This window comes from Chiloscyllium punctatum, chromosome 30 (assembly GCF_047496795.1).
Source record: "Chiloscyllium punctatum isolate Juve2018m chromosome 30, sChiPun1.3, whole genome shotgun sequence".
In the NCBI taxonomy this organism is placed as follows: Eukaryota; Metazoa; Chordata; class Chondrichthyes; order Orectolobiformes; family Hemiscylliidae; genus Chiloscyllium; species Chiloscyllium punctatum.
This window is the reverse complement of record NC_092768.1, coordinates 40274422-40293197: the sequence shown is the minus strand read 5'-3', so window position 1 is coordinate 40293197 and position 18776 is coordinate 40274422.

Sequence of the window (18776 nt, the reverse complement as noted above, 5' to 3'; positions counted from 1 at the left end):
GATATAGCTCAGTACATACAGTCAGCAGTGAGATCTGGTGTGTCCGATGTAAATCAGCAGCAGCAGCATTCAGCAGTGAGGCCTGGTGTGGCCAATGCAGGTCCGCAGCAATCAGCAGTGGTGCCGTGTGTGTCCGATGTAGTTCAGCAGCAGCAGTCATTGGTGAGGCATAGTGTGCCTAATGTAGGTCAGCAATGAGGCCTGGTGGCCCATTGTCGGTCAGCAGCAGTCAGTGGTGAGGTCTGGTGTGCCCGATGTAGGTCAGCAGCAGCAGTCAGTAGTGAGGCCTGGTGTGCCTGATGTAGATCAGCCGCAGCAGTCAGCGGTGCGGCCTGTTGTGTTTGATGTAGATCAGCAACAGTCAGCAGTAGGGCCTGGTGTGCCCAATGTCGCTCAGCAGCATGCAGTGATGAGGCATGGTGTGCCCGATATTGGTAAGCAACAGCAGCTTGCCCTTACCTTTCCAAATACATTTCAATCCTTCCCTCAGAATCCATCAGTGATGTCTGGCTCACTAATCTATACTCTTCTGACTTTCCCTTACTATGTTTCTTAAGTCGTGGCACCATGTTAGCCAAACGTCAGTTTTCCACCACCTAACCCGCAACGCCTGACCTAATCCACACAACTCCTGAGAACAATGGGCATTTTCCCACGAGCAATTCACCTCAGCTGTACATATTTGTATTGTGGGAGGAAACGGGAGCACCCGGAGGAGATCCAGGTAGACATAGGGAGAATGTGAAAACCCCGCAAAGACAGTTGCCCGAGGCTGGAATCAAACCCAGGCCCCTGGCGCTGTGAGGCAGCAGTGCGAACCACGGAGCCACCATGCCAGATTTTTAAGACATCTCCTTCTTTGTAATATGGACAATTTTCAACTATTTCTCAAAATTCTGTATCTTTCATGTCCTTCTCTACAAGAAGCACTGATGCAAAATACTTGTTTAGTATCTCCCCCATCTCATGCGGCTCCATACATTAGCTGCCTTGCTGATCTTTGAGGGGCTCTATTCACTGACAAGTTACCCTTTTGTCATTAACGTATTTATTAAGTATCTTTGGATTCTCCTTAACACTATTTGCCAAAGCTGTCTCATGTACCCTTTTTGCCCTCCTGAAATCCATCTTAATTGTACTCCTGCTACCTTTATAGTGTAAGGATTCGCTCGATCTCTCCTGTCCATACCTGACATATGCTTCCTTCTTTGTCTTGACCAAAGCATCAATTTCTCTAGTCATCCAGCATCCCTACATATACCAACCTTGTCTTTCACCCTAAGGAACATGTTGTATTAGGACTCTCGTTATCTCATTTTTGAAGATTTCCCATTCTCCAAATATCCCTTTACCTGCATACATACTCTCCTGATCAACTTTTGAAAGTTCATGCTTAATACCGTCAAAAGTAAGCTTCCTCCAGTCTCAATCTTTGACTTTTAGATCTGGTCTATCCTTTACCATCGCTATTTTAAAACTAATGGAATTATGGTCGCTGGCCCCAAAGTGCTCCTACACTGGCACCTTACTTATCTGCCCTGCCCTGTCCTTTTACGCCAAGCGTAGATCACGTTTTGCACATTCTCTAGTACGTATACCCACTTATTGCATCAGAACATTTTCTTTCGACACTTAACAAATTCCTCTCCAGCTAAACCCTTAACACTATGGCAGTCCAAGTCTGTTTAGAAGTTTAATTTCCCTACTTTTACCACCCTATTATTCTTATAGATAACTGGGATCTCCTTACAAATGTGTTTCTCAATATCCAGCAAACGACTGGGGAGCCTATTGTACAATCCCAATAAGGTGGCCATCCCTTTCTTATTCCTCAATTCCACTCAAATAACCTCCCTGTACGTATTCCCAGGAATATGCTCGCTAAGTACAGCGTTGATGTTATGCCTTATCAAAAACGCCACTCCGTCAAATTTCTTGCTCCTCTTTCTATCCTTCCTACAGCATCAAAACCCTGCAACATTAAGCTGCTAGTCCTGTCCATAGCCCAGTCATATTTCTGTAATTGCTATGACATCCCGGTCCCATGTACACACCCATTCCTTGAGTTAATCTTCCTTCCCTGCTAGGCCTCTTGTATTAAAATATATACAGTTTATTTTGTAAATCTACCTTGTTTTCTGCTTTCTTCCTGTCTGCCCTGACTGTTTGTCTTACTCCATTTCCTAATTGTACCATCTCAGACTAATTTCTTCCCTTCCCCTTCTCCCAGTGTCCCACCTCCCCACTCCGCCCACTACCGCCGATCAACACCTCACTTGTTTAACTACCCTATCTATTAAATTTAAAGTCCCCTGTCAGAATCGATCACTTAAAAGCTAATATAGCCCTCATTCCATTGAAGCCATTCTCGTTACCAGAAACTTGGCTGTTCGTGCGTTATTCCCCTGAGAGTCCATCACATTCTTCATTTTCCAAAACAGCATACTTGTTTTAGTTGAGGATAGCGACAGGAGACTCCTGCATTACCGATCTCCATCTCCTACCTTTCCTGGCAGTAACCCAGGACTGTTTCTCCGATTTTTCTCCCTTCCTGTAAATGCCATCCATCACAAAATCTCGCTCCTTTAAATTCCTCCTTACTCTTAACTGCTGCTCCAATTATCCATGTGATGTGGTAGGATTCAAACCAAACGCACTTACTGCGCACATAATGAACAGTAACACGGAAATCCTTGCTAATACCCATATCTGACAGGAAGAGCACATCACTGTCCTAAAACGCCATCTTTATACCTTAACAGACCCAGAACAGGATTGGTAGACAACAGTGAGCAAGAAACAGTGACATGCATCCACAAGAGAAAAGTATATGTCTGGGAGCGGAGTTTATAGGTGATGGTTCCCCATGTACCACTGGTGAAGGAAGTGTCTGTCAGAGTTATTCTTCTGATGTAGACGGAGAAAAACATATCCTTAAATATCCCATTCCTCTCACTGTCTTTCCTCCCATTAAGGGCTGAGTCTTGTGGAGTCCCCAGACAAGGAGTGCCCCCCCTTCCTTGAATGACATTCCCGAACTAGTTGAATTTTTATGACAATCCAGTAATTTTTCGTGATCACTATTTTGGAGTGTCTTTCACACAAATTACCTGCTTCAATGTCCTCTATTTCACAACCTCCTTTCGTGGTGTTGACATTTCTTTTTCATGCTCATGTTTTCGTGATTTAAAATAGGCAAAACTGTCCTGCTGTCCTGTGTAAGGGCGAGGAGTTAACTGATTATCCAGTATGGAGAGAGATGAGCACACCTGCACCATAAAAAAACCGTGGAGGTACGCGGACTTTGGGAAAGGGTATAAATTAAGTTGAATGGCACCTCCTGATCCTTTGTTCACTGAAAGCTACTGGCTTCAGACCTTGTTACAAACTTCCTAACTCCAACTGTAATGCTCAATCTGGTAACTCTCTGAAACAGACTAATCTCACTTTGATATTCCATTTCTATTTCAGAGACATGACCTGCCTCCAGCACAGTCTCGGCTCCATTTGATGGAAATCTCATCCAGCCCTTCGTAACCTCGACACTGTGTTCATAACATGAAAACACTCCTGCTCCACCTCCCACTTCCAACCTCCCTGTAATCATCAGCTCATCCAACACTCCGCTGTCCATGTGCTCAAACACACTGAGTCTTGATCTCCTCACTCAGTGCTCACTAACCTGAAAAGCCTGCAATTTGAGAAAATATGTCTTCAATTTCCTATCCGTATTTGCAAATCAAACTATGATAGCGATCATTCCTATCTCTGTAATCTCTGCCGGCTTCACAATCCCTCATGATATCTCCACTCACCTAATTCTGACCTCTTGAGCATGCTCAATTATTCCCCCCACCAATGTCGGATGTTTCTAAGTATCTTTTTTTTTAATCAACGTAAGTTAGGAATTAAAGTAGAGTTGCTGGGCCTGGCGAAGTTTTGTAACAACAGTGTGTGGATCTGATTGTGGGCCATAGTGAATATATCCGCAGCAAGTGTTCGTTGTTCAACGAACTCTGGCTCAGATTAATTAGCTGGAGCCTGAGCTCCGAACACTGCCAGACATCAGGGACTGCGGAATGATTTAACTAGACACTCTGTTTCAGGAGGCAGTCGCACTCTTTAGATTAACTACCTAAAGTTCGGTCAATATTCAGAGACAGAAGGGTGAAAGCATAAGTGAGGCAGTTAGAGGGAAACAGTCGGTAGTGCTGAAGTCTCAGCCCTTCGGCTTGTCGAACAAATTTGAGATTCTTGGACTCTGAGTGGATGAGAGTGAAGGTTGTAGGGAGGAGAGCAAACTTACTATAGCACTGTTGAAGAGTGGGCAGAAAAGAGAAATGTATTTGTAATTGAGTCACTTTTTTTCTGTTATGGAAAATTATATACTAGAGGGAGGGCTCAGCACAGGTTAAAGTTTCCACAACAAACAACGGGACAGAAAATATGGAAAGTGTCAATAATCTCACTTCAGGCAAAGCAGATACGGGACAACTAGGAGGGTAGCGACAGGATTGATGGTATTGATTGTATTTAAATACACCCAGGATATAAATCAAGGGAAATGAGCTTGTAGCACAGATTGGAATTGACTGACATGTTAGTCTGGGCGTCACAGAGACATGACTTCAAGGGGATCGGGCTGGAAACTAAATATCCAAGGAGACATGTTGTATGAAAGAAAGGCAGAAGCACAGGAAAGGGAAAACGATGGAACTTGTGTACAAAAATTCTATCAGACATCAGGATATGGGGAAGAAAATAAATCAAGAGTTAGTGATGCCATGTTAGAAAGGCACTATTGCAATAACCATGGTTGGCGGGGAAGGATTTCAATGTGTACCTGAACTGGGAAAACCAGCTTGGCAATGGATCTCAACAAAATGGTTATGTGGAATGTCTCTGAGAGTTCTTTCGAGCAGACTGGGATAGAACTCACGAAGGAACAGGGAATTCTAGATCTAGTAATACGTGAGAATGCACTTTTGATTAGGGGGCTCAAGGTGAAGGAACCCTCGGGGTCAGTCACCATAACATAACAGAGTTCTCCCTGCAGTTCGAGAGGGAGAAAATTGAAGCAGATCGACAAGTATTAAAGTTGAGAAAATGTTACAACAACGACACGTTGATGAAGCTGGCTCGTGTTGATTAGAAGGCTGGACCCAAGCGAGGAAGACAATGGCAGCATTGGCAGGAGTTTCTGGGATAATTCATGAGACACGGCAGAAATTCATCCAAAGGAAGAAGAAACATACTAAGGGCAGGATGAGGCAACCATGGCTACCAAGGAAGGTCAGGTAGAGCAAAAAAGCAAAAGGAAAAGCATACAATAGACAATAGGTGCAGGAGAAGGCCATTCTGGCCTTCAAGCCAGCACCACCTTCATCATGATCATGGCTGGTCATCCTCAATCAGTATCCTGTTCCTACCTTATCCCCAGAACTCTTGATTCAACTATCCTTAACAGCTCTTTTCAACTTTTTATTGAAAGTATTCAGACACTTGCCCTCAACAGCCTTCTGGGGCAGAGCATTCCATATACCCATCAATCTCTGGGTGAAGAAGTTTCTCCTCAACTCTGTTCTAAGTGGCCTACCCCTTATTTTTAAACTGTGTCCTCTGGTTCGGGACTCACCCATCAGCGGAAACGTGCTTCCTGCCTCCAGAATGTCCAATCCTTTAATAATCTTACGTGTCTCAATCAGATCCCCTCTCAGCCTTCTAAACTCAAGCGTATGCAAGTTCAGTCTCTCCAATCTTTCAGCGTAAGATAGTCCCGCCATTCCGGGAATTGAACGTGTGAAACGTTGCTGCACTCTCTCAATAGTCAGAATGTCTTTCCTCAAATTTGCCGACCAAAACTGTGCACAATATTGCAGGTACGGTCTCACCAGGGCCCTGTACAGCTGCAGAAGGGCCTCCTTGCTTCAATACTCAATTCCTCTTGTTATGAAGGCCAGCATGCTACTGGCTTTCTTCACTGCCTCCTGTACCTGCATGCCTGCTTTCATTGACTGGTGTACAAGAACACCTAGATCTCGTTGTACTGCCCCTTTACCTAACTTGACTCCATTTAGGTAGTAGTCTGCCTTCCTGCTCTTACCACCAAAGTGGATAACCACACATTTATCCACATTAAACTGCATCTGCCATGCATCCGTCCACTCACCGAGCCTATCCAGGTCACCGTATATTCTCCTAACATCCTCCTCACATTTCAACCAGCCACCCAGTTTTGTGCCATCAGCAAATTTGCTAATATTCTTTTTAATACCGTCATCTATAGCTATATCATTCACCACAGTGTGATGAAGATTAGTGGGAGCCAGAGGATTCGGAAGGCTTTGAAAAACAGCAGAAGTTAACTGACAAAGCAATAAGAGAGAATAAGATCAAACGTTAGAGTCGGCTAGTTAGCAAAAAATATCTAATCGCTTACAGATAGGCCAGAGTGGGGTTTTGACTGCAGGAAAATGCGGCTGCAGAATGATGAACAAAGAAATGGAGGAGGAACTGAGTATGTACTTTGCATCAGTTTTCACAGCGAAATACTTCAGCAGCGCCTCACAACATCAAGAGAGACATCAGGTTGTGGCGAGGGCGCTGGCTGACACTGTGGGGAAGCTGAAAGGTCTAGAGTTAGATACATCACCGTGACTGGATGGACCACACACCGGATTTCTGAAGGAGATGGAGGAGGAGGCTGTAGAGGTGGTGATTTTTCAGAAATCACTGGATGCAGGGATGGTCCTAGATGACAGGAAAATTGCAAATGCAACACCCTTTGTTTCAGATGGAGGGAGGCGAAGGCAGGGAACTCTAGGCAGGTATGCAAACCTCGTTTCTTGGGAAGATTGTGAAGTCCCTTATTAAGAATGAGATGACAGAGTACTTGGCAACACATAGTACAATAGACAATAGACAATAGACAATAGACAATAGATGCAGGAGTAGGCCATTCAGCCCTTCGAGACTGCACCGCCATTCAATATGATCATGGCTGATCATTCCCAATCAGTATCCTGTTCCAGCCTTATCTCCATAAACCTTGACTCCACTATCTTTAAGGGCTCTATCCAATTCTTTCTTAAATGAATCCAGAGACTGGGCCTCCACTGCCCTCTGGGGCAGAGCATTCCACACAGCCACCACAGCCACTGGGTGAAGTAGTTTCTCCTCATCTCTGTTCTAAATGGTCTACCCCGTTTCAATCAGATCCCCTCTCAGTCTTCTAAACTCAAGGGTATACAAGCCCAGTCGCTGCAGACTTTCCGTGTAAGGCAATCCTGCCATTCCAGGAATTGACCTCGTGAACCTACGCTGCACTCCCTCAATAGCCAGAATGTCTTTCCTCAAATTTGGAGACCAGAAATGTACACAGTACTCCAGGTGTGGTCTCACCAGGGCCCTGTACAGCTGCAGAAGCACCTCTTTGCTTCTATACTCAATTCCTTTTGTTATGAAGGCCAGCATGCTATTGGCCTTCTTCACGACCTGCTGTACCTGCATGATTGCCTTCATTGACTGGTGGACAAGAACACCCAGATCTCTCTGAACAGCCCCTTTACCTAATTTGATACCATTGAGGTAGTAATCTGCCTTCCTGTTCTTGCCACCAAAGTGGATAACCAGACATTTATCCACATTAAACTGCATCTGCCATGCATCTGCCCACTCACCTAACTTGTCCAGGTCACCCTGTAATCTGCTAACATCCTCATCACATTTCACCCTACCACCCAGCTTTGTATCATCAGCAAATTTGCTAATGTTATTGCTGATACCATCTTCTATATCATTTACATATATTGTAAAAAGCTGCAGTCCCAGCACGGATCCGTGCGGTACCCCACTGGTCACTGCCTGCCATTCCGAAATGGAGCCGTTAATCACTACCCTTTGTTTCCTATTAGCCAACCAATTCTCTATCCAATCTAGTACTTTGTCCCCAATACCGTGCGCCCTAATTTTACTCATGAACCTCTTGTGTGGGACTTTATCAAAAGCTTTCTGAAAGTCCAGGTAAACTACATCCACTGGATCTCCCTCGTCCATCTTCCGAGTTACATCCTCACAAAATTCAAGAAGATTAGTCAAGCATGATTTCCCCTTCATAAATCCATGCTGACTCTGTCCTATCCTGTTACTATTATCCAGATGTGCCGTAATTTCATCCTTTATAATAGACTCCAGCATCTTTCCCACCACTGAGGTCAGACTAACTGGTCTATATTTTCCTGCTTTCTCTCTCCCACCTTTCTTAAAACGTGGGATAACATTAGCCACCCTCCAATCTGCAGGAACTGATCCCGAATCTATCGAAATCTGGAAAATAATCACCAACGCATCCACGATTTCTCGAGCCACCTCCTTCAGTACCCTGGGATGCAGACCATCAGGTCCCGGAGACTTATCAACCTTCAGACCTAACAGTCTCTCCAACACCAAATCCTGGCAAATATAAATTCCCTTCAGTTCAGGTCCTTCAGCCACTGTGACCTCAGGGAGATTGCTTGTGTCTTCCCCAGTGAACACAGATCTGAAGTACCCATTTAATTCCTCTGCCATTTCTTTGTTCCCAGTAATATACTCCCCTGTTTCTGTCTTCAAGGGCCCAATTTTTGTCCTAACCATTTTTTTGCATTGGACATACCTAAAAAAGCTTTTACTATCCTCCTTTATATTCTTGGCCAGTTTACCTTCGTACCTCATTTTTTCTCTGCGTATTTCCTTCTTACTAATCCTCTGTTGTTCTTTAAAAGCTTCCCAGTCCTCAGTTTTCCTACTTATCTTCGCTAAGTTATACTTTTTCTCTTTTAACTTTATATGTTTCTTTACTTCTCTCGTCAGCCACGGCCGCCCATGTCTCCACCTGGGATCTTTCTTCCTTTTAGGAATGAACTGATCCTGCAACTTCTGCATTATTCCCAGAAATATCCGCCATTGTTCCTCCACGGTCTTCCATGTTAAGGTCTTGCACCATTGAACTTTGGCCAGTTGCTCCCTCATAGCTCCATATTTCCCTTTATTCAACTGAAATATTGTCACTTCAGATTGTACCCACTCCCTCTCAAATTGCAGATTGAAGCTTATTGTATTATGGTCACTACTTCCCAATGGCTCCTTCACTTCGAGGTCACTGACCAATTCTGGGCAGAAGGCAGAGTCAGCATGACTGCATCAAGGGAATGTCATGTCTAACAAATCTATTCGAATTCTTTGTGAATGTAACAAGCAAGTTAGACAAAGGAGGGGCAGTGGACATGATCTATTTGGATTTTCAGACGGTCTTTGTCAAGGTACTGCACAGCAGGATGTGAAATAAGATGAGACCATGGTGTTAGTGGTAAGGTAGAGCCTGGCAGAAGGCAGAGAGTTAGGATAAATGGGTCTTTTGCAGGATGGCAGGCGGTAACCTGATGAGTTCCATGGCGCCTGTGTTGTGACCACAACTATTCATGTTGTGCATGAACAATCTGGAGAAAAAACATGTTGCCACGTTTGCAGATGGCACAAAAGTAGATCGACGGACAGGTAGTGCTGAGGAATTTGGGAGGCTGCAGAAGGACTTGCACAGGGTAGTAAAGTGGACAAAGAAGTGGCAGATGGAACACAGTGTGGGAAAGTGTGATGTTACGGATTTTGTCAGAAGAATACAGGCATAGACCATCCTCTAGATTGAGAAAGGCTTCAGAAATCTGAAGTGCACAGGGACTTTGGGAGTCCTTGTTCAGGAATTCTCTTAAGGTTAGCTTCCAGTTTCAGTTGGTAGATAGGAAAGCAAATGCCATTTTAACAGCAAATTCAAGGGGGCAGTAATACAAGATCAGATCTGCAAGGTGAGGCTATTTCAGCTGAGGTCATGCCGCATTTGGAATATTGTGAGAAGTTTCCAGCTGTGCATCTAAGGAAGGATGTGCTTGCGTTGGAAGGAGTCCAGATTAGAATTATAGGAATGATTGCAGCCTGCAGGGATTGTCATAAACATAACAGTTCAGGACTCTGTGACTGTATTCGATGGAGTTTGGATGTATGAGGGCGACGTTGGTAGGATAGCAAGAGAGGGAAAAGAGAATGACGACTCATGTTATTGATGAAAACGTTACTGCTATAACTGCAGAAATTATTTCGAAACAAATCATCTAGTGAAACTTTAGTGGTTTAAATGAGAAATAAAACAGGAATAATCGCCTTGATGGCACTGGATGCAGCCCAGTAGTCAGAGAGAAACTGAGGAAAAAATATGTAGAGAAATCTCAGATGCATGTATGAGGACAATAAGGGTTTAATAGTAGGTGTTTTCAATTTTCTAAACATTGGCTGAGGCGATCATAATGTTAATGGTTTGGATAGTGAAGGATTTGTTAAATACCTTCAAGAATGTTTTTTCAGACTTGAGGCCTATCACCTGCGGTGTTACACAGTGTTCTTTTTTGCGTCCTAGTTTGTTTGCTATTTATATTAATGATTTGGATGAGAATATAGAAGACATCGTTAGTACGTTTGTGGACACCGCCCAACATTGATGCCTCCAACAACCACTTCCTCAGGAATTTGATTCCACTCACAAACCACCCCAGTGAATAAGGTTATCTACAATTACAAAGGAATCTTGATGAAATCTGTCAATGTGCTGGAAAATGGCAAAATCAGTTTAAACTGGATGAATGCGAGGTATTGCATTTTGGTAAAAAAAAAGGACAGCACTTATACAAATAATGGTAGGGATTTGGGTCGTGTTGTAGAATAGAGGGACCGAGAGTGGCAGGGACATAATTCTTGGACGTTTCCTCCACATGTTAGAAGGGTGGTTAAAAAAGCGTTTGACACGTTTGCCTTCATGGCTCAGTCCTTATGTACAGGAGTTGGGAATTCATGATGATTTTGTACAAGACTTTGGTGAAGCGTCTTCTGGAGTACTGGTCTCCCAGTTATAGGAGGGATATTATTATGATGGAGACAGTTTAGAAGAGATTGAGTAGGATTTTACTAACTATCAAAGGTTTTAATTGTAAGCAAAGGCGAGATCGCCTGGCATTTCTTAACTTGAACATAGAAGTTTGAGAGATGACGACATAAAAGTTCATAAAACAACGAAAGGTATAGATTATATTAATGGTAGCTGCCTTTTCCCCTCTATCTTTCCCCTCCCATAATCTCTCGCCACCCACTCGCTCTACCTGACGACTGCACTCTCTAAATTCCTCTCTCTAACCTCCTCCCACTCTTTCATTTCCAACCCATTCTCCATTTCCCACACTCTCTCTAACCACCTCCCACTCGCTATCGACGTCCACCCAACCTCTGTTTCTCTCCTTCCACCCCAGTCTCTCTCTACCCCCACCACTCTCTCCCTCAACCGCCCCCCACGCACTCTGCCTCTACACCCGTCCCATTCTCTCTTTCTACTCCCACTCTTTCTCTCTCCCATCACATTCTCTCTGTCTCAAAATCCATTCCACATGCTCTCAACACCACTCCCACTCTCTCTCTATCCCCCTACTCTGTCTCTTCAGACCACCATCACACACACTCTCTCTCAAAACACTCTTTCTCTATCTCCTCCCAGTCTCCTTCTCTCTCTACCTCACTCCCACACTCTCTTCCCCAATCTCTCTCTCCTCCCATCCCACTCTCTCACTCCAGCCGACTCTCTCTCTATCCTTCACCCACTCTTCATCCTCCTCCCACTTTCTCTCTAACCTCCACATTCTCTCTCTCCTTCCCTAAAATTTCTCTTTACCCCGTCCCACTCGCTCTTTACCCCTCCTATTCTGTCTCCCCGTTCCACTCTCTTTCTTTCAACCCACTGTCCATCTCTACCCGTCCTAATCTCTCTCTACCCCCTCCCACTCTTCTCTCACTCTCCACTCCATCCCACTCATTCCCCAACCTCTCACTCTCTCACTCTCTCCTTCCCTCTCTCTCCACACACCTTCCAAACTATCTGTCTCCCTTTCCATCTGCACCCTATCACTCTCTCTCGAGGCCTACCAGACTCTCTCTCCATCTCTCTCTGCAATCGTCCCAGTCTCTCTCTCTCTCTATCTACACCATCCCTCACTCTTTAGCCGTCGCCCTTTACACCACATTCTCTCTCTACCCCTTCCCAGTGTCTCTCTCTCTATGCCCAAGCACACACTCTCCCTCTCTCTCTACACCATCCTTCTCTCTCTACACCCCTCTCTGATTCTCTCTTGCTCTCTCCCTCTCCATTATAATCTCTTTACGAACCCCCATCCTCTCCGAAACTCTCACGCCTCACTCTCTATCACTTACTTCCACCCTGTCTCTACTCACTTCCACTGTCTCTCTCCTCTTCCCATTCTCTCACCACCCTCGCACTGTCTCTCTCCCCTTGCACTCTCTCTCTCTCTCTCACTTCCTGCACCCACTCTTTCACCCTCTCTGACTACCACACCCCCACTCTCTACCAGTCCAATTCTGTTTCTCACACAACCCACTCACTCTGACAATCTCTCTCTACACACACTTTCTTTTCTTCCACACTCTTTCTGCGCCCACTCTCTGTCTCTCCCACCATCTTCTACTCTTCCGCTCATCTCCCTCTCCCAAATATCTACACCCCCTCTTTCGAACCCCCACACTCTCTCTCTACGGCCTCTCATTCTCCATGTCTACACACCTGCCATTGTCTCTCTCTCTCTCTCTCTACCCTCCCTCCCATTGCCTCTCTCGACCACTCTCCCACACACTCTCTCTCTACTGGCCCCACTCTCTCTTACTCTCTGTCCCCTCTCACGCTTCCCGTCTCTCCCCTCCTCATGCTCTCCATCTTGACAAGGACTTGGGGCTCAGTCTACCTTTTTCCAGCTCAGCTTCTTCAACTCCAATACAAACAACAATATCATTCACTCTGCTGCTCGCAATTTTCAATGAACAATTTTATTTTTTAAAATTAATGTGATAGATACAGCCAGTGTGATGGTGCCTTTCCTCATTGGCCCCTGATAAGGTTGGACAAATCAGCAGTACCCTCAATCTGTTACCAGAGCGACAGGATGCTTCATCACTGAAATGTTGAACTGAAATGAAAAATCCCGGATGGATTGATTAATGAGTGAATTGGATTGATTGATTAATTTGGGTAAAGGGATATTTTAGTAGATTCTTCAGCTGCTGTCTGAACTTAGTCTGGGTTACGGCATAAATCACAGTGTTTGTGCAGCAACTGAGGAGCTGCAGCATGAAGCCCAATTCCTGCACAAAGAGATGTAAATACATAGGTATATTCACTGTCCACCACATCCGGTACCATATCGAATACACCATTAATGCTGACCATAACAGGATGAAATTGATGGAGATCAGACACAGTAAAATGATGGATTGTTTTCGATTTCTCATTTCTGTGTCAGACTGAGCGTCCCCATTATTGTGATCCCTGAGTCTCCTGCGGGCTCTGCTGGTCACTAAAATGTATCTGACGGTGAAAACATTGAGCAGCAGAATCATGAGAAATGGTAGACCCGGTGTTAGAATGTAATGGAGGAACTCGATTGCGGCCCAGATACGGGAGAACAGAATAGCGTTTGTTACAACACAAAACCAGGGGAAGTTCACCAGCCGATACTGAGCTGTGAGCATAAAATACCAGAAAATGTTCTTTAAACAGCTCAGCACACTCACTGCTCCCAGAACCACCGCCGCCGTTTTCTCACTGCAATATTTACTTTTCAGCTTCTGGCAACAAATGGCCACAAAACGATCAAAGGTGAAAGTAACGGTGAACCAGACAGAACAGTCAGTGGCTGCATAAAGCAGAATGGTGTGGATATTACACACAGGGACAGAGTTCCTCAGGAAATAAAACTGTTCCCGAAAAACAATGGGAATGTGTCTCAATATCAGGTCGATGAAAATGACCAGTAGATCCGCCACTGCCATGGCTCCCAGGTAATGTCTGACACATGGAGACAATCCACAATCTTTATAAAGCAGGATGTAGATCGTCACTATGTTAACTGTGAGGAAGGAAAACAAACACATCAGCCTGGAGGCAAAGGGACCAGTTTGGGTGAGAACCAAGTGAGATTTTCAAGCGTGTCACTGTATTCAGAGGTTTATCCAAATCATTTAATCTGAAATTTCAAATTGGAAGGTCTGAATTACTGACAAAAACGTGTCATTAATCACAATAAACTCTCCATCCCCAAACACACAGAGACACATCCATAGAAATAGATGGTTTCTAGAACATTCCTCCATCACATCTTGATCACTCCAGAGCAGGCACAGGTCACTTCTCTCCAGTTCCTAATACGGAGGGTGAAAGCATTACAGTCCTGAAGGGTTCTGTCTCAGTTCCTTGAAGACAAACTGAGGATGGAAATTTCTGTCTTTTAGTCTCAGTTCTGGTCGATCCTGTGCTCTGAAGAAATGCAAACGCAGGGGAAATATATTTACTACTTTAACTGCTTGAGGGGAGTTCAGAACAGTGTCTCATTCTCTCTGGAAGAAAATCTCTTCCCCTTGGTTCTTATCTTTTGTTCATTTCTCTGACGTCCGAATATTCACAAATAATGTCAGAGATAGGATGTTCCAGGGAATGTCAGTGTCAGTCTACCAGCCAATGGCGGGTCCAAAATGCTCCGGGGAATGTCAGCTATAGATGATCCAGAGAACGTTATTTGGAAAATGTTCCGGGGAATGCTAGTAATAGAATATTCAGGAGAATGTCATTTATAAAAGGTTACGTGTCATGCACTTTATAGATTTTTTTGGGAAATATCAGTTATAGAATGTTCTGGAGAATGTCAAGTATAGAATCTTCCAGAGAATGTCAGTTATGTAATGTTCCAGAGAACGACGGGTATAGAATATTCCAGGAAACGTCAGTTATACAATATTCCGGGAAACATCGGGTATAGATTGTTCCAGGGAATGTCGAGTACTAAATGTTCTGGGAAATGTAGGACATAGAATGTTCCAGGGACAGTCGGTTATAGAATGCTCCATAGAATGTCGGTTATACAATGTGCTGGGGAATGTCGCTTCTACAATGTTCCAGGGAATATCGGGTATAAAATGCTCTGGGAAATGTCGGACATAGAATGTTCCATAGAATGCATTGGGGAATGTCGTTTATAGAATATTCCAGGGGCTATCGTGTATAGAATATTCCAGAGAAAGTCAGTTATAGAATGTGATGATGATATAAGAGCCACTTTACAAAGCTCCTTATGCCCATTGAGTCTAATGAGACCCATTCAGCCTTATGGTGGGAATCACTCCACAAACTAAATTCAACTGGCGATTCTTTTTGCAAAATGATTAAGATAAAGGCAATAATCAAAAACACGATATAGGATCCTCTTTAATGAAAATGCAGAAGTTATCCCTTATTTAGCTATTTCCCCCCACTTACTTTTCATTTTTGTCTAAAACTGCCAGCCGTGAAATGTTCTAGATATTTAATTCCTAATATTGTCTCCCTGTAGTCGGCTCCCTAATGCCATTGAATGCTATCCATTTCTCTCAATGTATGCATTCATCTCCACAATTTATTTTGAGAAAACACCATACATTCAGATAGAGTGCCTTCCATTCAGCTTTTTATCTCATTATTCCCAACTCCATTGTCACTTTTATCCCTCATATGGACCCGGTCAGGAAACTGTTTGACATTGTGGCACTCACAGAATCTGACCTGATGGGTAATGTATCATAAAGCCCCATCACCATCCCTGGATGTCTGCTCTTCCACCAGCAGGACAGACCCACCTATGGTGTTAATATCATCGGTTTGGCCAGGAAAGGAGTCACCCTGGATTTCCCCAATTTGGTTCCAGAACCTGGGAAATCTCATGGTAACAGGTCAGTGATAGTTAAAGAAATCTCCTGAAGATTGCCATCTCCTGCCCTCCACACAACTCCTCGTTGATAACTCAGTTCTCACGATGTTGAAAGCAAATCAGAGGAAGCACTGAGTGTGTCAAAGACACAGAACCTATTCTTGGTGGGGGGGTGGTGGTGGGGTATTTCAATGTCCATCACCAAGAGTGTCTCCACAGGCCCACCACTGACTGAGCAAGGAGAGTTCTCAAATACACAGCAGCCAGACTGTCAGAAGTAATGGGGGAACCAACAAGAAGGAAACATTCTCACCAACCAACTTGTCACAGACAGATCTGTCACTAACAGTATTTATCGGACCACTCAGCACACAGTCCTGGAGTAGGGAAGGTCTCAGTCTCATGTTGAAGATACCGTCCACTGCTTTATTTGAAACTACCTCCTGCGAAGTACGACATACTTGTGAGTGACCGAGCAAACGGAAACTGGTCATCCATGAGGCACTGTGGGCTATCAGCAGCTGCAGCATCAAAGGTATTCACTCCAACATAAAGTCAGAAGTGGGCTGTTCACATAATTTTCCAAACTGTGCAGCAGCATTCACAACTACACCTATACTGAAGCAGGGTATTCAGCCCAGCAAGTGTTTTAAACATGAACAGAATGAGGTAATTCAGCCATTCGAGACTGTTCCTCAGCAATTGGAGTAGATCTTTTAATCTTGCATATCTGGTACATTGGAAATGTAAGGGAATATTCAGCCGTTGCTGCTTCACAGGAATATGGGGACGACTGGTTGCTGAATCGGTAGCAGAAATAAATGAGGGATAAAGGGTCTTTCTCAGATTAACACAAATTATCAACCACAGTGACACAGTGACCAATGCTGGGGCTTCAACTATTTGCAACCAATATCAACATTTTCGATAAATGAAACAAATGTGTTCCAACTAAGTTAAGCAGGAACGGTAGTTATTAAGAGAAGGCAGAGTAACTCTACTTAGATGAGCAAAGGACAGCGGGAATATAACCTGGGTAACCGTGTATCTGTGATGTTTTTCGAGAAGAATAAAAGGCTGTGTATTGCATAAATGGAGAGAGAATACAGGAATTAGTGACACCATGAATACTGGAGGGTTCCCTCTGATCGTTTCAGGCATCAGAAGTATTATTCTATCTCCCTGATGGTCTGCTCCCTGATGTTCTCAGTGGCCCCATTGCTCTCAGTACACACGGGATAGTTTGATGTGTTTAGTTGGCGGTGGGGAGTGGAAAAGGGGGCAGTGTTTTGAACGGTGTATCAAGGGGATTACCTTTATCCGAGACATCATCCTTTCATTCTACGTGGAGACCCAAAGATGATTGTAATTGCTGCCTGTTTCTGAATGAACAGGTTGTGGCTCCTGTTAGGACTGTGAGTATTCACCAACATGATGTACTGTACATGGGCACACTACAACATTATAGGAGTGAGAGACGGAATGCCCTGTCACAAGAATGACAACTACATGCACTGCCAGGTCATCTTAAACGTTTCGTTATATCACATTCTCATTCAACTAAAGAAAACCATTAACCCAGAGAAGATAACTGTTTGGAACAGAGCTCCGTGTAGATCACGCTCTGCTCCATCCAACCCAGAAATCTGCGGAGTGCAGAAAGCTGTGCTGACCAGGCCAGTGCTTTAATCTCTAAACCCGGACGGGATGTCAGTCCAGCACCCAGAGTTGTGTAAACCACAGCAGTGCATTAACCTATAAACTGGGATTAGATATATGTCTGGCACCAGGAGTTATGCAGACCATAGCAGTCTATCGATCTATAAATCAGAACTAGATATCTATCTAGCACAGGATACTAGGATTACCGCAGAATTGCATTCATCAATAAAGCCAGACTAAATGTCCATCCAGCACGGAGAGCTATGTAGGATACAGCAGTGCATTGATCTATAAAACCGGATTAAATAACTGTCCAGCACAGGGAACAATCCTGACATCAGCAGTGGATTGATCCATATATCCGGATGAGATATCTGTCCAGCACGGGGAGCTGTGCAGACCACAACAGTGCATTTCTCGATAAAGCCGGACCAGATATCTGCCTGGTACCAGGAGTTGTGCAGACTACAGCAGTGCATTGATCAATAAACCCGGACTACACATCCACCTAGCACAGTGAGGCATGCGGATCACAGCAGTGCATTGATGAATAAGGCCAGACTAAGTAACCATGTAGCACCATGAATCCATGCATTCATCAATAAAGCTCGACTGGATATCAGTCCAGCACCCGGAGCTATGCAGACCACAGCATTGCGTTGATCTATAAACCCGGACTTGCTGTCAGCCCAGCACTTGATATGTAGCATCCTGCAATGCATTGATCGATAAACCTGGACTAGATACCCATCGAGCACAGGGAGTTATGCAGACCACAGCAATGCTTTGATCAATAAGGCTGGACTAGATAATTGTCCAGCACGGGGAACTGTGCAGCATACAGCAGTGCATTGATCGTTTAATGCGCACTAGATATCTGTCCAGCACCAGGAGCTTTGCAGAACACAGCAGTGCATTGATCAATAAAGCCTGACTAGATATCTGTCCAGCACAGGGAGCTATGCAGACCACAGTGGTGCAATTGTATCCAGGCCACTCTGAAGCATTTGGTCAGAGGTTAAGATTTATTTCATTTCACTTTCTGTAACTTTCACTGTTTTGATACACTCTTCCAAATTATATGGAGAATGGATTGCAAAGTCCTGAAGCAAAAGCAATGGCCGCATATGGTTGAGCAATTGGCATGTTCACCTCTTTCTGTTAATATCTCAGTGAAAGCATTGCAAGGAATCGGACAAAACAGCTCTGAGACTCCAAGGTCATTCTTTGAAGAAGGAAACAGTTGTGAAATATCCTAAAGATGGCGGCAGAGTCGGAATTTTCCAGCTGGAGCTCCTC